This window comes from Pristis pectinata, chromosome 20, assembly GCF_009764475.1.
Source record: "Pristis pectinata isolate sPriPec2 chromosome 20, sPriPec2.1.pri, whole genome shotgun sequence".
NCBI lineage: Eukaryota > Metazoa > Chordata > Chondrichthyes > Rhinopristiformes > Pristidae > Pristis > Pristis pectinata.
In genome coordinates, this window is record NC_067424.1 from 3,633,144 (window position 1) to 3,654,625 (window position 21,482).

Consider the following 21,482-nt stretch of genomic DNA (forward strand, 5'->3'; position numbering starts at 1 on the left):
TCCCAATTTAATTTATGTGAGTTCCTCAGTGCTTGGACTGAGCGGTGAAAATCATTTGAGTACACAGTCCTGGAATTTCATAGAATGGAAACCAAATGTCGGAAGGTGTTGATTGGAAAACCATTCTGATCTGGATTTCTCAGACATACATCTGTCTCTGTACACCTCTGAAAGAGTATTTTATTTCTTTGGTCCCATGAGTTACCTGCTCCACTCGCCCCTCTGCTCATAATTCAGGAGACGCTTCCCAGACTTTGAATCAGAGAGTCACAGAGTCATAAAGCACAGCCACAGGCCATTCGGCCCAACTTGTCCATGCTGACCAAGCTGCCCACTAAGCTAGTCCCATTTGCCTGAGTTTGGACCATATCCCTCTAATCCATGTACTTATCCAAATGTCTTTTAAATGTTGTTATTGTACCTGCCTCAACCACTTTCTCTGGCAGCTCGTTCCATATATGGACCACCCTCTGAGTGAAGAAGTTGCCCTCAGGTCCACTTTAAATCTTTCCCCTCTCACCAGAAACCTATGCCCTCTAGTTTTTGGTTCCGTCCCCCTCTAGTTTTCAATCAGATTGGGCTCAAGGTGAACTTTGAACCACCAAATCTGTGAGTCACGAAGACCGGCTGTTTCGATTGGCTGCTTCAACCAATCAGCTGTTAGAACCTTCGACCAAGCCTTTGGTGCTTTCTCACATCTGTCTTCACTTATTCTAACATCCATGAACTTGAAGTCCTCATAATCTCAGGTCCCTGATAGAGTCTTAAAATTCTTAGAGTCATAGACTCATAGAGGTCATACAGCACGGAAAGTGGTCCATAGTGACCAAGATGCCCACCTAAGCTAGTCCCACTTGCCTGAGTTTGGCCCATATCCATCTATCCATGTACCTGTTCAGATGTCTTTTAAATGCCATAGAATTTGTTTTCCAATCATCTTTCTTTCTTCTCTCTATCTCAATGCTACATTGACACAAGATACACGCGATCCTCCAGTTTTGGTGTGCTATTCCAAAACTGTGGCACAGCTGGTGGATCCACTGCCTCACAGCTCCAGAGACCCGAGTTCAATCCTGACCTTGGGTGCTGTCTGTGTGGAGTTTGCATGTTCTCCCTGTGACCACGTGGGTTTCCCCCGGGTGCTCCCGTTTCCTCCCACATCCCAAAGATGTGCAGGTTGCTTGGTTAAATGTCCTCCATAAATGTAGGTGGGTGGTGGAATTGGTGGAATGTGGGTTACAGGGAAAATTAGCGGGAGAAGGGATTACTCTGTGAGCTGGCATAGACTCGATGGGCTGACTGGTCTCCTTCTATGTTGTAAAGAATCACTGAATATGACTCCACGCCTGGTGTGTCGGTTGCCTGGGCTGGGATTTTCCTCCTGGTTCTACTTCCTCCTCGCTAAGCACAAAGGGAAAGTCCCAGACTTGTCCTTTGTCGACCTCTCAACAGCTGACCCCCATCACTGGTGCCTCATAGGAGAGATTCCGGCAAATCCCAGGGGGATTTCACTCACCCAGTCCGTGCTGAGGAGGGTGCTGTGCAGGAGAAAGGTTGTGGGACATTATGGTTAGTATTGGCACTTTTAGATCCTATTTAATACAGTTTGCTTCAATGTGTTTAAAAATGTTTTAGCTTTTCTAATATTGCAATGCTGATGTCCAGCTTCATGCACAATTCCATGAGTTTTCAGAGACACAGAATCAGAATCAGGTTTATTATCACTGACATATGATGTGAAATTTGTTGTTTTGTGGCAGCAGTACAGTGCAAAGACATAAAATTACTATAAAATAAATAAATAGTGCAAAAACAAAGGAATAACGAGGTAGTGCTCATGGGTTCAAGGACTGTTCAGAAATCTGATGGCAGAGAGGAAGAAGCTGTTCCTAAATCATTGAGTGTGGGTCTTCAGGCTCCTGTACCTCCTCCCCAATGGTAGTAACGAAAAGAGGGCATGTCCTGGATGGTGAGGGGCCTTAGTGATGAATGCCACCTTCTTGAGGCACCGCCCAGTGCTGGAATCTGGAGCACAAAATAAACTTCTGGAGGAACTCAGCGGGTCGAGCAGCATCTGTGGAAGGAAAGGGATAGTCAAAGGTTCGGGTTGAGATCCTGTAACAGGACAACTGGTGCAGGGTCTCGACCTGAAACGTTGACCATTCCTTTGCCTGCATAGATGCCACCTCACCTGCGGAGTTCCCTCTGCAGTTTGCTTTTTGATCCATGAGTTTTCATTCCAGTTGGAGGTTCCTCAGTCAGCTGTGACCTCACCTCACACAGCTGGTAGAGCTGCTGTCTCGCATTTCCGGAGTCCCAGGTTCAATCCTGACCTCGGGTCCCAGCAAGTCAAGTTTATTGCCATGTGCGGTGAGGTACAGGTACAATGAAAAACTTGCTTGCAGCAGCATCACAGGCACGTAGGTAAAGACAATACACAGATTATACAAAAATTATGCAAGATAGTGAAAAGAGAGGGAAAGAAGACTGTGGAAACACAATCAGAGACAAGTCCACGGCGGTGCAAGAGGTGGTCCGTAGTGTTCTGTTGCTGAGGTAGGGTTAGGGTTGTGCAGGTCGGTTCAAGAACCTGATGGTTGAAAGGAAGTAGTCAATCCCAAACCTGGTGGTGTGGGACTTCAGGCTCCTGTACCTCCTGCCCGACGGTAGCTGCGAGAAGATGGCACGGCACAGATGATGGGGATCTTTGATGATGGATGTTGCCTTCTTAAGGCAGTGCCTCCTGTAGATACTCCCGATGGATTCATTCTGAACAAGGGGTCAGAATCAGAGGAGTGAAGGAGTGAAGAGAGTTTATTGGGTAAGAGGAGGCTAGAGAGATAGGGAAGGGCAAGGCCAGGAAAGAGGAGACACAAGAGACAGCAGATGCTGGAATCTGGAGCAAAATCTGGAGCGCTGGAAGAACTCAGCAGGCCAGGCAGCATCTATAGAGGGAAATGACCGCTGCATTGATCATCTTTGCTCTGTCTACTGTGGCCATCTGGAGCTCCTGGTTGCACCCACACTGACCTCTCTGTCCTCAGCTTCCTCCACTGCCGGGATCGAGGCTAATCACAAACTAGAGGAACAGCCCCTCACATTCCCCCTGGGCTGTCTACACCCCGACGGCATGGACGGCGAATTCTCCAACTTCAGGTAACCTGCTCCCCCTCTGTCCCTCTTCTCTCTCCTCCTGATCTCCCCAGTTCCTCCTGCACCCACCCCCACCCCCCATCACCCTGTTTCTTTCCCCTCCCCCACACTCCGTCCATCACCCACACACCCCTCCCACTGGGTCCCCTCCCCCCCACTGTTCCCATCTGCCCTGCCCACCTCCCTCCTCTGATTCCATGTTCCACCCTCCTCTCCTATCAGATCCCACCATCTGCAGCCTGTCACCTCCACCCATCACCTCCCAGCCCCTGTCTCTATTCCCACTCCCCCCTCCTCCATCTGCCTCTCGCCCCTCCTCACCTGGATCCACCCAACACCTGCCAGCTCTTGCCCCTCCCCTTCCCTCCACCCCAGATCTCTCCCCTCTGTCTTTCAGTCCAGATGAAGGGTCTCGGCCCGAAATGTCGACTGTCCATTTCCCTCCACAGATGCTGCCTGACCCGCCGAGTTCCTCCAGTGCTTTGTGTGCTGCTTGGGACAGGAAGAGGTTCTGTATGATAATTAAGATGTGGGAAGCTGTGTTGGGAATGACCTTGTTAACGGAGGGCAGAATGAGGAGGATGGGGCTGGAGTGCATTGGAATAGTGAGGTCTGGAGATACGAATGGGATAAGAAATCATGGCACAGGTTATGAATTTCTGAACTTCAGGGTTAAATTGCATGGAGCCAACAGATGGAGTGTGTTTTAAGCTCCCCTCCCCAATGAATGCCACTGAAAAATACCATAAAACATCCTCTCAGACCATAAGATATAGGAGCAGGATTAGGCCATTCAGCCCATTGAGTCTGCACCACCATTCAATCATAGCTGATTTTTTTGTAATCCCCATTCTCCTGCCTTCTCCTCATAACCCTTAACCCCCTCACCAATCAAGAACCTATCAATCTCTGTCTTAAGTACACCCAATGACTTGGCCTCCACTGCCCTCTGTGGCAACGAATTCCACAGATTCACCACACTCCAGCTGAAGAAATTCCTCTTCATCTCAGTTCTAAAGGGACGTCCCTTTGTTCTGAGGCTGTGCCCTCAGATCCTAGACTCTCCCACTGATGGAAACGTCCTCTCCACGTCCACTCTATCCAGGCCTTACAGTATCCGGTAGGTTTCAATGAGATCCCCCCACCTCTCATCCTTCAGATAGTAAAGAGTTAAAGGTTATTCTTTCAGAAGAAATAATTTGATCATCTTCCATTAATTTTATGGCCGTCGGATAACCTCATAAAAGTTTTATGGAGAACTCAATTTGCTTTACTAGTTAATTCTAAATCGAACAATTTGCGTAATTTCACCGACTGCGTTCATTTTGTGGCTATTGGGCAACTTTTAAAAATTGTTTGAAGATAACCTCAGTTTGTTTTACTTGTGTTTAATTATCCAAACAGAAGAATTTACCTAACCCCACTGACTACCCTATTTCGGGTACCATGGCGTAACCGTTTCACCTTGTCTCCAGGGTTTTCCTGTTTATTTGGAGTACTCTGACAGTAAGTCCCTGTGTAATCATTACAACTGTTATTAGCAGAAGCTTCTGGCTTCAAATCACAATAGGCCTGGGTATTCCAGAGAAAGTCTGGTGTGTTTAACGTGCGTGGCTTGTCCCAGCTTGTGATGGGAGAGAAGTCTGGAGATAACAACAAGCCAAACATAGACAGAAGCCAGCTCCTTTGAAGGGAGGGGTGCTCTTGTCCCCGAAATTCTCCCTTGCTGTCTGTCCTCATGTTCTGCAAAGTATTGCATTGTTTTATGGAACACTGCATATCTTTTAAGATTCATCAGATTTTTATTTTCCTAAATATTCATTGTTTATATCACGGAAACCAGCCTCCCCTCCATGGACTCTGTCTACACTTCTCGCTGTCTCGGGAAAGCAGCCAGTATAATCAAGGACCCCTCCCACCCCAGACATTCTCTCTTGTCTCCCCTCCCATTAGGCAGGAGATACAGAAGCCTGAAAGCACGTACCACCAGGCTCTATCCCGCTGTTATAAGACTACTGAACGGTCCCCTAGTACGATAAGGTGGACTCTCAACCTCATAATCTACCTCGTCATGGCCTTGCACCTTATTATCTGCCTGCACTGCACTTTCTTTGTAACTGTAACACTACACGGTAGTGTAGCGGTTAGCATAACGCTATTACAGCGCCAGTGACCCGGGTTCAATTCCCACTGCTGTCTGTAAGGAGTTTGTACGTTCTCCCCTTGTCTGCGTGGGTTTCCTCCGGGTGCTCCGGTTTCCTCCCACGTTCCAAAGACGTACGGGTTAGGAAGTTGTGGGCATGCTATGTTTTCGCCGGAAGCGTGGCGACACTTGCGGGCTGCCCCCAGAACATTCTACGCAAAGATGCATTTCACTGTGTGTTTCAATGTACATGTGACTAATAAATAAAGATATCTAAGATACCTATTATTGTTTTTCTTTTTGTACTACCTCAATGTACTTGCATATGGAATGATCTGTCTGCATGGCATGCAGGCAAAAGCTTTTCACTGTATCTTGGTACATGTGACAATAATAAACCAATTTAACCAGTTTATGATATATTACTGAATCTTGCAAGATGCTTCTCTTTGTATGTTAGAAGCTATCATATTTTAATATGAAAGGTGATTTCTTTTATTCTTTTGTGGGGTGGTGAATTATTTACTCCCCATCCCTAGTTGCCCTTGAGAAGGTGGTGGTGAGCTGCCTTGTCCAACTGCTGTAGTCCTTCTGATGAAAGTGCCCCACTGTGCTGCTGGGGAGGGAGCTCCAGGATTTAGACCCAGCGATGTATTTCCGAGTCAGGATGGTGTGCGACTTGGAGGGGAACGTGCAGGTGGTGGCGTTCCCACGTACCCGCTGCCGTTGGTGGTCGAGGTTGTGGGTTTGGGAGGAGTAAGCTGGATAGACTGTAGATGGAACACTCTGCAGACACTGGTGGTGGAAGGAGAGGCTTCGATGAGCCAGAAAATGTAGACTGCCTTCGGATGGTGTGGATTTGCCTTTGACTAAGGCAGAGACATAAAGATTGTAAATTTGGGATCTTGAGGCCAGTAATTGTAATCATTTTCCAACTGGAGTGGTGAATGTGAATGTTTGGCTTCTAGTCAGAAGGTTGCAGCAGGAAGTGGCTCCTGGGTGTCAGAAGTACTCAGGCTGCTTACATAAGTAGACAAGTTCAGCACAACTCTGATAATCCGGCATTCGATTGTTCGAGAATTCCGATAGTTCGGCCTCTGGCTCACTCATCAGTGAGCAGAGCCTGCAGAGTGTGAGCAGGGTTTGTGGCAGGAACCAGGGTCCGGATTGTGGGTTGGATCCGAAGCTGGAGCCAGGCTTCGGATCAGGAACACCAGGGATCAGGAAGGTGGGCAGGTTTCGGGCTGGAACTGGGATCCGGAGCACTGGTACATTTCACATTCCCTTTAAACTCACCAGATTCACTGGAGAATTTATTATCCCACTGTGTGACATGTAAAAGAAGTGAATTCAAAGTGTGCGATTGGATCTTATTAGCAGTAACATCCAAAAGTCTGGAACATCTGCTGATCCCGCACCACCAAGGGTGCCAGATCATCGGAATTTTACTGGAGTGAGCCTGAGGTCACCAAGTGGTGCAGGGGGAACCAAACCAGAAGCTCTGGTGAATGAGCAGCTCTTAAGATGCTGGAGGAACTCAGCGTCCATAGAGGGGAATGGACAGTCAACATTTCAGGTCCAGATCAAGGGTCTCGACCTGAAATACTTCTGCCTGACCCACTGAGATCCTCCAGCAGATGGTTTGTGGCACCCGCCGTCTCTCGTGGTAAGTGAGTCAACCTGCCCAAACAGGTCAGATCAATTCATCTGTGGGAAAATTCCCGCTCTGCTCGTCAGATGGAAGTTTGGGCGGAGCGTTGGCGGATGGAATTTAATCCTGACAAGTGCGAGGTGATGCGTTTTGGGAAGACAAATAGTGGTAGGACATGCACTGTAAATGGTAGAGTGCTTAGGAATGTTGATGAACAGAGGGACCTTGGGGTCCAAGTCCATAGTTCCCTGAAAGTGGCAACACAGGTTTATAGGGTGGTGAAGAAGACGTATAATATGCTTGCCTTCATAGCTTGGGGCATAGGATATAAGGGTTGGGATGTTGTGTTGCAACTTTACAAAACATGGGTTAGACTACACGGAGCACTGTGTGCTGTTCTGGTCACCACACTATAGGAAGGATGTGATTGTGCTGGAGACAGTGTAGAGCAGGTTCACCAGGATGTTGCCTGGATTGGAGGGCTTTAGTTATGGGGAAAGATTGGACAGGCTGCGCTTGTTTTCCCTGGAGCGAAGGAGGCTGAGGGGTGATCTGAAAGAGATATATAATATTATGAGGCATAGATAGGGTAGGGGTATCAAAGGGGCATAGGTTTAAGGTGAGAGGAAGGGAGTCTTAAAGGGGATTTGAGGAAATTGTTTTACGCAGAGAGTGGGTGATATCTGGATCTCACTGCCGGAGGAGGGGGTGGAATCAGATCCAATCACTGGGTTATGAGAAGTTTAGAGAGGCACTTAAATCATTAAGGCATAGAAGGATACAGACCTAATGCGGGCACATGGGATTAATATAGATGGTTAAAGGGTACGACATGGATGTGTTGGGCCAAAGGCCCTGCTTCTGTGCTGTATGACTCTGACTCTTGAGGACAGTAGACAAAGTAAACTTAGACTTCAGAACCTCAGGTTGTTCTGGCAGGGCCTGCAACCTATCACTGCTCTAAAGTAGGAAATATTGCAGTCAATGCATGCAGAGCAAGATCCCACCAACAGCAACAAACTAAGTGACCAGATTTAGCAAATTGGATCAAGATTAGTGGGAGGCAGAGGGTGATGGTGGAGGGTTAATTTTGCGGTTGGAAGCCTGTAACCAGCAGCGATCTGTTCTGGAATCCTTGCTGTTATGTATCTGCATATGGATATAGGAAATATGATTAGTAAATTCACAGATGACACTAAGGTTGGTGGTATTATGGATAGTAAGGAGGGTAATCTTTGTCCACAGAACACTATTGACATGTTGCTACATTGGGCAGAGAACTGGCAAATGGAATTTAATGTTGCCTGTGGTGGAGCTGTGAGACGGCAGTAATTGGTAATTGGTTTATTACTGTCACATGTACCAAGATAATGTGAAAAGCTTTGCTTGTGTGCCATCCAGACAGATGGTTCCATACTTAAGTACATTGAAGTAGTAAGAAGGAAAAAGAATAGCAGAGTGCAGAATATAGTGTTCCAGTTACGGAGAAAGTTCAGAGCAGGTAGACAAATATATTGCAAGGGCCATGACAAGGTAGATTAAGAGTTCAGGAGTTCATCTTTTAGTGTACAAGACCTTGGTTCAAGAGTCTGATAACAGTGGGATAGAAGCTGTCCTTGAGCCTGGTGGTACATGTTCTCAAGCTTTTGTACCTTCTGCCCGATAGGAGAGGGGAGAAGAGAGAATGACCAGGCTGGGAGGGGTCCTTGATTATGTCGGCTGCTTTCCCGAGGCAGCGGGAAGTGTAGACGGAGTCAAAGGAGGGGAGGCTGGTTTTCATGACGGTCTGCCTTTGTTTGCTGTGGAACGGAGAAGGCTGAGGGATGACTATATGTACAAAATTATGAGGGGCGTGGATAGGTTAGATAGTGGGAAACGTTCCCTCTCAGCAGAGGTGTCCAAGACCAGAAGGCGTAGGTTTAAATGAAGGGGTAAGAGGTGATCTGAGGAAGAATATCTTCACCCAGAGGGTGGTTGGAATCTGGAACGCACTGCCTGAGGGCATGATGGAGGCAGAGACTCAATCTTGATTTACGTGGGTGCTTCAAAGGCCATGTGTAGCAGGCTCTGGAATGAAACAGGCCCTTGGGAAGGTTCCTTACAATGCACAGAAGGAAAAGGTATCAGGTAACTATTTGTGATGAAAAGGTCTGCGGAGCTCAGGGGAATACGCAGGGGAGTGAGAAAGGTTGCAGGGACAAATACTTGATGGTTGTCATGGACTCAGTGAGCCCTAGGGACCGTTTCTGTGCTGTATGACTATCTGACTTAATTTCTCCCAAGAAATCTGCTTGTCTGGCAATGAGTGGGCCTCCTACTCTACTTCCCAAATTGTGATGCGCTGAAGTTAAAAGAAGTTTAGAGGCACGGCAACTGAATGTGGAGGAATTTCCAGGCTTCCCTCATAGAGTTATTGAATCACACAGCGCAGAGAAAGGCCCTTCGGTCCATCATGCCCATGCTAACCGTCAATTGCCCATTCACACAAATCCATTTACCAGCACTTTTCCATTGCCTTCTATGCTGGCAATTTAAGGGATCTGGATCTTTCATATCTGTCCTGCTTTTAGTAATGTTGGGAGAAGGGTGATGAAGGCTCCAGAGTAGTGGACACAGCCCTCCCCACCACTGACAGCATCTACAGGAGGCGCTGCCTAAAGAAGGCAGCATCTGTCATCAAGATCCCCACCATCTGGGCCATGCTCTCTTCTCACTGCTACCGTTGGGCAGGAGGTACAGAAGCTTGAAGTCCCACACCACCAGGTTCAGGAACATTTCTACAACCATCAGGTTCTTGAACTGACCTGCACAACCCTAACCCTACCTCAGCAACAGAACACTACGGACCACCTCTTGCACTGCAGTGGACTTGGGTTCTCTGATGGTGTTTCTTTCGCACTAATGTCTTGCTTTGCACAGTCTTTTTTCTTCTGTCTTGTATAATTTATGTATAATTTATATTCCGTGTGTTGTCTGTACCTACGTGCCTGTGATGCTGCTGCAAGCAAGTTTTTCATTGTCCCTGTACCTCACTGTCCTTGTGTACATGACAATAAACTCAACTTGTCAATCACAGCTGATCTGTTTGAAGAAAGTGTAAATAGCAGAAGGTGAATGGAAACAGAAAGAGAGAGAAAGTGAAAAGAAATGCTGAATCTGTGAGGAGTTGTAAGGGGAAATAAAAAGCTGCAGATGCTGGAAATCTGAAGTAAAAAAGAGAACGTGGAAAACTGCAGGATAGGCATCATCTGTGGAGCGAGACACAGAGTAGGTGTTGCTCGCTTATGACCTTCCATCAGAATTGGACAGTTCTGATACAAACTGGAAAGGATGGATATCTGAAATTGTTGGGTCCCAAGGCTGTGACAGGCTCAGATGGAAGATGCTCTGGAATTGTACAGGTCACCAACTTTAGCATTTCCCCCTCAACACCCAGTGGCTGAAAAATTGCAGAATTGTTCTTGTTGTAAAGAAGGCCTTTTGACCTATCAAGCTCTGCTGACTCTGTAGTCTGTCTCACATTAAAACTTTATTTAAAACTTTATTTATACAGCACGGTAACAGGCCCAACGACCTCGCGCCACCCAATTACACCCATGTTGACCTACTACCCGTGCGTCTTTGGAATGTGGGAGGAAACCGGAGCACCCGGAGGAAACCCACGCAGTCACGGGGAGAATGTACAAGCTCCTTAGAGGCAGTGGCCGGAATTGAACCTGGATCACTGCTGTAATAGTGTTACGCTAACTGCTGCATTACCGTGCCCCTGTGCACTTTTCCCAAAGCCTTACAAACCTTTTCATCTACAAAGAGTTACAAATTCTATGCACTGCAGGAAAACCTTCTGATTTCCTAATGTCCTTTTGGAGAGGAAGTCTGTCCAATTTGGCCTGGAGGTGTGTCCATTTCTAGAGCAATGAGGGTAGTAACTATCCTCTGAAACCCCCAGCAAGCCACTGAGTCAGTTCGTTGAGTTTATTGTCATGTGCAGAGTACCGTGAGGTACAGATACGATGAGAAACTTACTTGCAGCAGCATCACAGGTATGAAGGTACAGACGACACATGGAATATTAATTATACATCAATTATACAAGACAGTGAAAAGAGAGAAAAAAAACAAGACTGTGCAAAAACAAGACCTTAGTGCAAAAACAGACACAGTCGAGAAGTCCATGGTGGTGCGAGAGGTGGTCTGTGGTGTTCCTTTTCTGAGGTAGGGTTAGGGTCGGTTCAAGAAACTGATGGTCGTAGGAAAGTAACTGTTCCTGACCCTGGTGGTGCGGGACTTCAGGCCTGATGGTAGCAGTGAGGAGGGCATCACCTGCGAGGTGGGGGATGCTGATAGATGCTGCCTTCTCGAGGCAGTGATGGCAATTGTGCTCTAACCAGGTCCTACTGCCCCCCTCTCTCCACCCCCACAAACCCTCCAACGCTTAGGACACAGATCCCCTCCAGGGTTGTCAACTGTAGTTAGAGATTTCACCTTAAGATCTCCCATGCTCAGTCAGCCTACAACTATACCACTGAAGTATTTGTCAAAACTGACAAACAGAACTGTTCAGGGAAGGGAAAGATGTTTTTGATGTTGCCTGGTTACTCACAACAGAGCTCAGGAGATTAATTAATCTTTAACTGCTGGAGACTCCAGAATAGATGTGAAAGATTGGAAGCACAAGTTTCCGTGATTGAACACCATCCCCAAATGTGTTCAATCCAGATAAGTGCGAGGCGTTGCATTTTGCAAGTGAACAGTTGACCCTGGGGAGTGATGTAGAACAGAGGGACCTAAGAGTACAAGTACATGGTTACCTGCAAGCAGTATCACAGGTAGACAGGGTGGTGAAGAAGGCATTTGGCACGCTGGCCTTCCATCGTTCAGGGCATTGAGTATAGGAGCTGTGATGTTATGTTGCAGTTGTACAAGACATTGGTGAGGTCACACCTGGAGTATTGGTTACCCGGTTATAGGAAAGATGTCATTAGGCTGGAAGGAGTGCAAAGAAGATTTACAGGAATATCACCAGGACTCAAGGGCCTAAGCTATTGGGAGAGGTTGGACAGGCTAGGACTTCTGAAGTGTAGGAGACTGAAGGGTGACCATATAGAAGTGTATAAACTCATGAGGGGCAGGGATTGGGTGAATGCACTCAGTCATTTTTCCAGGGAACGGGAATCAAAAACCAGAGGCATTGGTTTAAGGTGAAGGGGAAAGATTTAAAAGGGACCTGAGGGGCAACTTCTCTCAGACAGAGGGACGGGGTATACGGAACGAGCTGCCAGATGTGGTTGAGGCAGGTACAATAACAGCATTTAGAAGATATTTGAACAGGAACATGGATAGGAACTGTTTAGAGGGATATGGGTCAAATGGGACTAGCTTAGATGGGCAGCTTGGTTGGCATGGAGGAGTTGGGCCGAAGGGCCTGTTTCTGGGCTGTATCACTCAATAACTATTTGCAAGTACTACTGAACTACCTTTGCTCACCACTGATCTGTGAAAAACATCATAGTTCCCTTGCATGGCTCCCCTGATGGGGTCTTCCATAGAGAAGCCAACCCATCTCTGAGCCATCAGATGCCGTGTGCCTACAGGGTCTTCGGTCATTCACATGACATCACGTATATCTGTGGGTTGGGAGAGGGTCAGGACAAGGGTTGCCAGTCTTATGAGGAGAGGTTGAGTGAGCTAGGGCTTTGGAGAGAAGGAGGATGAGAGGTGACTTGATAGAGGTGTACAAAATGATAAGAGGCATAGATCGAGTGGACAGTCAGAGACCTATTCCCAGTGCGACAATGGCTAACATGAGGGGACATAATTTTAAGGTGATTGGAGGAAGGTATAAGGGGGATGTCAGGGGTAGGTTTTTACACAGAGAGTGGTGGGTGCGTGGAACGCACTGCCTGCAGAGGTTGTGGGGGCAGATACATTAGGGACATTTAAGAGACTCTTAGATAGACACATGAATGATAGAGAAATGGAGGACCAAGTGGGAGGGAAAGGTTAGATAGATCTTAAAATGTCAGCACAACATTGTGGGCCGAAGGGCCTGTACTGAGCTGTAATGTTCTATGTTCTAAGTAAAACCACTGGAAGAGAACTCCAGCTAATCTGGCTGTCGTAAACGATGAATGTTGCTGCCATTCACACATGGGGCTAGATATCATGTAGAAGTTAAAATTGGGAAAATATTACAGCACACTCATTTTTATTTCAGCTGTGGAGGTTATTGGCAGTACCAACATTTAATAGAGTCATAGAGCAATACAGTACGGATACAGGCCCTTCGGCCCAACCAGTCCATGTCGACCACGGTGCCCACCCAGCTAGTCCCAATTTCCTGCGTTTGGCCCATATCCCTCCAAGCCCCACCCCTCCACGTACCTATCGAAGTGCTTCTTAAATGATACTGTTGTACCTGCCTCACCCACTTCCTCTGGCAGCTCGTTCCATATACTCACCACCCTCTGCGTGAAAAAGTTACCCCTCAGGTCCCATTTAAATCTTTCCCCTCTCGCCCTAAATCTTTGCCCTCTAGTTTTGGACTCCCCTACCCTGGGGAAAAGACTGTTACCGTCCACCTTATCCATGCCTCTCATAATTTTAAACACTTCTATAAGGTCTTAAACAGTTCTTTAAACACATCTAATAAAGTTCTATAAACACTTCTAACGCTTCCATAAACTTCCATAATCTTCTCAATTTATTGTCCATCTTTGATTGGCCCTCAATTGAGGAGGTGGTTGAGAGTCAATGACACTGATGGATTTGGAGTCACATGCAGACCAGACTGAATTAAGGCGGCAAAATCCTTTCCTTGAAATATGTTAGTAAGTAAACTGGTTGAACTCTTTACAGCTATTCAGTCGTTTCAGATCATTATTTAAATGGTGAAAGATTGCAGCATGCTGTTGTGCAGAGGGACGGGAGTGCTTGTGCGTGAATCGCAAAAGGTTGGTTTGCAGGTGCAGCAGGTTATCAAGAAGGCAAATGGAACGTTGGCCTTCATTGCTGGAGGGATTGAATTCAAGAGCAGGGAGGTTATGCTGCAACTGTGCAGGGTACTGGTGAGGCCGCACCTGGAGTACTGCCTGCAGTTCTAGTCTCCTTACTTGAGGAGGGATATGCTGGCTTCGGAGGCCGTGCAGAGGAGGTTCACCAGGTTGATTCTGGAGATGAGGGGGTTAGCCTATGAGGAGAGATTTAGTTGCCTGGGACTATACTCACTGGAATTCAGAAGAATGAGAAACATATAAAATTATGAAAGGCATAGATAAGAGGCAGGAAGGTTGTTTCCACTGGTAGCTGAGACTAGAACTGGGGGACATAGCCTCAAGATTTGGGTGAGTAGATTTAGGACGGAGATGAGGAGAAACTGGTTCTCCCAGAGAGTAGTGAATCTGTGGAATCTGCCCAGGGAAGCAGTAGAGGCTGCCTCATTAAATACATTTAAGACACAGTTAGATAGGTTTTTGCTTAGTAGGGGAATTGATGGTTACGGGGAAAAGGCAGGTAGGTGGATCTAAGTCCACGGCCAGAGCAGCCATGATCTTAATGAATGGTGCAGCAGGCTCGACGGGCCAGATAGCCGACTCCTGCTCCTATTTTTTTTATTATGTTCATGGTTACAACATTTAAAAAAAATTCCAGCTTTATTTAATTACTTGAATTTAAATTACCATGGTGGGATTTGAACTCACATCTTTGGATTAACGATCCAGAACTCCAACTGCTATTCCAGTAACATAATCATATGTCACCATACCCCATGCATTAGAAGAAGTACATTTTGTAGCCACTGTTCTCCTGAGGTGAGCAAACCTCTCCCAATGCCCAGGGAGGTCTGAGAGGCACAAGCTGTCATCTGGAACACAGAGTTCTGATGCTGGCTTCTGTCTGTACATTCCTGTATTAGTTCATGGCCAGAGCAGGGTAGAATATCCATTTGAACAGAGCCAGGGAAAGTGCTTCCTGCAAATATAATAAAAGACATTTATTTGGAAGAAAAGTATTTCAAAATACACAGATAACTTGCAGCTGTATAAAACTTTGGTTAGGCCACATTTGGAGCACTGTGTGCAGTTCTGGTCACCACACTACAGGAAGGACGTGGAGATTATGGAGGGGGTGCAGAAGAGGTTCACCAGGATGCTGCCTGGATTAGAGAGTTGGACAAACTTAGGTTGTTTTCTCTGGAATGTCAGAGGCAGAGTGGAGACCCGCCAGAAGTTTATAAAATTATGAGAAGCACAGATATAGTAGACAATCAGAGTCTTTTAACCAGGGCGGAAATGTCAAATACTAGAGGACATAGCTTTAAGATGAGAGGAGGAAAGTTTAAAGGAGATGTGCGGGGCAAGTTTTCTACACAGAGAGTGGTGGGTGCCTGGAAAGGGCTGCCAGGGGTGGTGGTGGAGGCAGATACAAAAGCAATGTTTAAGAGGCATTTGAACAGACACATGGACAAGTAGGGAATGGAGGGATATCGACCATGTGCAGGAAGGTGGGATTAATTTGGATTGGCGTTTTGGTCGGTACAGACATGGTGGGCCGAAGGGCCTGCTCCTGTGCTGTAGTGTCCATGTTCTATGTAACCAACCCAGAGAGCGTTAGAAAGCAAGGAAGGAACTGAGGGAATGGAGTCACACTCGCTATTAGGAGGACACAATGTGTTGTCCTGCCCTTGATTATGGCATGGAATTGCTGTCGTGTGACTCTGGCTTTATGGTTATTACCTCATTAACTACAGAGTCATGTGATCGACTGCTCTCTGGGTTAAGCCAATTGGAGTGTTGCCAACAGTCAGCATTCCGACCTTTGTCACGGGAAGATCGGACAGGGAAAAGAATCCAAGGAGCTGCCCGAAGCTTCCTTGAAGAAATGCAGCATCCCCACAGACTCCTGGGACCCGCAGGCCCATGACCTTGAGTCCATGCATCGGGAGCACACAAAGGTCCTGTGGATGGACAGCACCACCTCACAGACAACCAGCTGCATCCTCAGTACCTCCTTCGCAACTGTGATCCAACTCTGGCCTCAACATCCACCTCAGAACCCACACAACCAGAGGAGGAGAAGCAAGTCACCTTTGATCCCAAGGGATTACCTCAGAAGAAGATTTAGACAATGTTTCAAACCTTTGTCCAGTGTCTGACCTATAGTCTACGATGTGTTCATGTTTTATGATAATCCAATTTAACCTGATTTCAATCCACAAGTCATTTGATTGACAACCACCTCAGCAAATCCCCAGCTACCCTGGGTGCCTTCATAGTTCCAACTTCCCTTCAATCAGCATTGAGTAGTTGGGAAGTGGCAGGATTGGATGTGTCCCTCTCAAGTTACCCGGAGTCATTATAACCACAGCATCTGGGACTGACTCTAAAGGTAAAATTGGTAAATTGGTAAATAGGTTTATTATTGTCGCATGTACCGAGATACAGTGAAAAACTTTGTTTTGCATGCCATCCATACAGATCATCTCATCACATCAGTGCATTGAGGAAGTATAAGGGAAAACAATACCAGAATAACAGAATCATTCTAGTTTCTGCCCTCTTCCTTTCCAGTCCTGATGAAGGGTCTCAACCCAAAACGTCGACTGTTTATTTCCCTCCATAGATGCTGGCTGACCTTCTGAGTTCCTCCAGCATTTTGTGTGTGTTGCAACAGAATGCAGAATAAATTGATATATTTATAGAGAAAGTGCAGTGCAGGCAGACAATAAGGTGCGAGGCCTTAATGAGATAGATTGTGAGGTCAAGAGTCCATTTTGTCATGCTAAGGGACCTTTCAGTAGCCTTATAACAGTAGGATAGCAGCTGTCCTTGAGCCTGGTGGTACGTGCTTTCAGGTTTTTGTATCTTCTGCCCGATGGGAGGGGGGAGAAGAGAGAATGCCAGGGGTGAGTGGGGTCTTTGATTATGTTGGCTGCTTTACCAAGGCAGCGAGAAGTGTTGACAGAGTCCATGGAGGGGAGGCTGGTTTCTGTGATGTGCTGAGCTGTGCCCACAACTCTCTGCAGTTTCTTGTGGTCCCGGGTAGAGCACTTGCCTTACCAAGCTGTGATGTATCTGGATAGGATGCTTTCTGTGGTGCATCTATAAAAATCAGTGAGGGTCAAAGGGGACGTGCCAAATTTCTTTAGCCTCCTGAGGAAGTAGAGGCGCTGGTGAGCTTTCTTGGCCGTGGCATCTACATGGTTGCACCAGGACAGTCTATTGGTGATGTTCACTCCTAGGAACTTGAAGCTCTCAACCCTCTCGACCTCAGCACTGTTGATATAAACAGGAGCACGTGCACCGTCTCCCTTCCTGAAGTCAATGACCAGCTCTTGCGTTTTGCTGACACCACCTGTGTTCACACCACATGCATGTGATGAAACAGTTCACACCATGTCTATGGGCCACTAAAAAGCAATACTGCAGATGTTGGAAATCTGCAATGAAAACAGAGAATGCTGGAAACACTCAGCAGGACAGGTAGCAACTGTGGAGATAGAAATAGATTTAAGATTGCTGCCTGACTTACTGAGTACTTCCCAGCATTTTCTGTTTTAATTTCACACCACAGGTCAACATGACATCACAGCTTGTACATAAGATAAGGACTTCAACTGGTATATTATTCAAAATTAGCAATATACCAAAAAATACAATTATTTTAAGGCTCCCTTATGATATGTTCATATTTTAGATCTGGTAATGCTGAGTAACTATAAATGGATGGTGCCAAAGTAACTGGTGGAGCTTCTTGTAATAAACATTCATTGTGTGTTGTGTCTCCTGAGTGTGATTCTGTTCTGTACCTTACCCGCAAAGAACGTGGAGTCTGCCACAACTCAGTGGTGTGGTGGGGCAGGGAAATTACGGCGATTCAGAGTTCGGTATTTTTAAAGTCACACAGTCCCAAAATCAACCAACAACTTTACTTTTAGATTATTGAATAACGCTTCAGCATTCAAGCTGAATTCTTTTCCCCCGTGCGTGTGGCACAATTCTGGAGGGAGATTGTTTTATTGCTCTTTAAGGAGATTTATTTTTAAACCACCTCCTCATAGAAAAAAACCTTTTTAGGAAGTTACCAAAATACATCAAATTATTTCTTACTGAATAAGCTGAGATACAAATGTAATAATAAGTTAACAAATTATTTTCCCTTTCTTCTGTAGGCTGTGCACTTGTGTGGTTCTGTTGCATTGACCTTTTTCCAGGCAACCCTTTAGTGCAGCAGGGTCTTTGGGTGTGAAGTCAACTGGAGTTCAGTCCAAAGTCAAAAGAGTTTTTGCAATTTTCAGAAATTCCCAGGTAGTCCAACTCAGCTCCAGGAGTTCCCAATGCCTTTGTTTAGAATCATGGAGTCATAGAGAGAAACAGTAAAGGACAGTCCCTTCAGTCCATTGTGTCTGTGCTAACCATTGACCACCCATTTACATTATCAGACACAAATACATACACATACACAATCCTACATTAACCCCATTTTATTCCCACGTTCTTATCAACATCTCCTCAGATCTTACCCCTCACCTACACACTGGGGGCAATTTACAGCTGCCAGTTCCAGTAACATAGAGAAGTGGGAGCAAACCAGAGCACCCACTGAAACCCACACAGTCACAGGGAGAATGTGCAAACTTCACACAGACAGCACCCGAGGTCAGGATTGAACCTGGGTCACTGGAGCTGTGAGGTAACAGCACTACCTGCTGTGCCACAGTGCCCAAGAACCAGGCGATCCTTAACTTAAAAGTAACTATGGAACTTCAATAAAATTAGTAATTATTATGCAGACATGTTGTCAGGAAATGTGCTGACTTTTTGGAAACAGTAGCTGGATTCCTGAATGTTACTCTGTGGCACAGTAAAAGAATTCCAGTCAGGAGAGAAGTTTCCATGAAATCAGCAAAATCTTGCAATTACATTACAAATATAAATACATGATCCAGACCAGTTTTATTCATGTAAGATATGCTAGAAATTGCTCTGCATTTTTCAAGGCTACACTGTCAACATTATAAGAACATTATCTGGTTACTGGTCAAGCTGACCTTTGTGAGAGTTTGGCTGTGTACAGATTACACGTTTGAACACTACAAAGTGATTACAAGGAGTTCCAGTACATCACGGGCACATCCCTCCCCACCATCGGTCGTATCTACAGGAGGTGTGACCTCAAGAAGGCAACATCTATCATCAAAGATCCCCACCATCCTGGCCGTGCCATCTTCTCGCAGCTACCATCGGGCAGGAGGTACAGAAGCCTGAAGTCCCACACCACCAGGTTCAGGAACAGCTACTTCCCTTCAACCATTCAGCTCTTGAACCAACCTTCACAACCCCAATTACTACCTCAGTATAGCAACGCTGGGACCATAAAGTGGACAGTTTTTGTTTGTTCTAATTGTGTTCTTTCTTGTAAAAATTGTGCATAATTTTTGTTTAACATAGAACATTACAGCAGTACAGGCCCTTCAGCCCACGATGTTGTGCTGACATTTTATCCCGCTCTAAGATCTATTTAACCCTTCCCTCCCACATAGCCCCCCCATTTCTCTATCATTCATGTTTAATTTGTTTTTCTCGTGAATGCTGCTTATCTGATGCTCTGTGCCTGTGATGCTGCCGCAAGTAAGTTTTTCATTGCACCTGTACATACATGGACTTGCGCATGTGACAATAAACTCAACTTTGACTTTGAGACCATCAGTGGCTGGGGCAACTTGAGGGTGAAACAGATGTTATAGAATTGTAACAAGCAAGTTGCTGTGGGTCAGGCAGCATCTATGGAGGAAAATGGACAGTTGATGTTTCGGGTCGAGACTGGTCATGTCCACAGTTTCTCCAGCAGATTGTCTGTTGCTCCAGATTCCAGCGACGGCAGCCTCTTGTGTCTCCATTATGAAATTGTAAGATTTTCTTTCAACTGAGTTATTCTGAGGGTAACATTTTTGAGGTGGAGTTCACCTGGAGAATGGTACCTTGAAAGGGGCACTTGCTTCGAAGTGAAATGAAAGGGTTTGATGAGAATCCAGGAGCTGGAAGAAGAAGCTTGCATGAAATTGGACAGTTGGAGCAGGAGCAGAAAGGGTTAATGTTTTTCGCCACATTCGTGGGAGACGTATCTTTGTTTTCCACAAAGAAAGTAGGCAGCTTGCTCTGTTGGCAAAAGCATGATACCATCCACAGTTAGCAGCTTCCAAATTAAAGCGATGACTCTGATGAGAAGGCATTCTAAACACTGACTGCACACAACATTTCAACATCTGATATAATAATATGTGCTGACGCACAAGTTGATTACGTGCTTCAAGTCTGTCTTTCAGACAGGCTGCAGCCTGGGTACTTTCTACATAGCTCATGGCTGGAATGCAAACAAACCAGGGCACACCCAGCCCTTACTTTCAAAGGAAAATAAAGCATCCAAGTTCACAAGACTTCACATTAGTGTCACCAACCTTGATATTAGTGCCATTTCCGTCTGCCATTGAAAACAAACTCAAATCTGAGCTCAATTACGGGTGCCTTTTTCCACTTTTTCCTTCTGCTGGGCACCATATATAGACTGTGCCTGAATTCTGGCATGTCCAAACCCTGGGCAGTCTGGACCATCTGGCATTGCCACAATCACTTCACTGTTTACTTCATCTCACACAACCCCTTATGCTTCTGCCTGACAGTACGCTTGTCCAGGGAAGACAATGCCAGCCCTGTGATGAGTTGCCATGGGATTGCCAATCCCAAGTACATTAACAGAGAAGGAACACAGAGGAAGTTATAAAGAGGTGGCACATCGTCAGATGAATTACCTTGTGGGTGACCAATTAGAGAGTCATACAGCACAGAAACAGGCCCTTCGGCCCAAGTGGTCCATGCTGACCAAGGTGCCCGTCCAAGCTGGTTTATAAAGTGATGAGAGGCATCGATAAGTAGATAGACAGAATCCTTTTCCCAGCATAGAAATGTCAAATACTAGAGGACGTGGATTTAAGATGAGAGGAGGAAAGTTTAAAGGAGATGTGCAGGGCAAGTTTTTTACACAGAGAGTGGTAGATGCCTAGAACAGGCTGCCAGGGGTGGGGTAGAAGTGGATATGATAGTGGTGTTTAAGAGGCTTTTAGACAGACACCTGAATATGCAGGGTTGGAGGGATATAGATCGTTTGCAGGCAGAGGGGATTAGTTTAATTTGGCATTGGGTTGGGGGTGTAAGTTGTGTGCCAACAGGCCCGTTCCTATGCTGTACTCTGTTCTACTTTCTGTGTTCTATTTTCCATTTTCTAAAGTTCATCAGAAGCAATTGTCTTTAGAACTGAGCTCATGATTATCTATAATCAAAACAGAAGACACTGCTAAACACTCAGCAAGTCAGGCAGCATCCGTGGAAAGAGAAACAGTTAGCATTTCAGATCCCAGACCCTTTGTCATAACTGGGAAACAGAGAGAAACAAGGTCTACATGGTTGTCTACATCTGTGGCATTAACTGCGCCCTGAAAATTTGTCAGTGGTTCTCTGCTTGTGCACTCACTTCTGAGTC

The 21,482-nt window shown here is 46.1% G+C and overlaps 1 long non-coding RNA gene across 1 annotated transcript; it reads right to left on the bottom strand.

Annotated features, from left to right (window-relative positions):
- Window positions 1–2,556: 2,556 nt before the first annotated feature.
- Window positions 2,557–20,570, bottom strand: LOC127580882 (uncharacterized). The gene is made up of 3 exons (XR_007957895.1): window positions 20,404–20,570; window positions 14,648–14,918; window positions 2,557–2,769 (listed from the first exon to the last, which is right to left on the bottom strand). It is a non-coding gene; the product is annotated as an uncharacterized LOC127580882 (long non-coding RNA).
- Window positions 20,571–21,482: the final 912 nt, after the last annotated feature.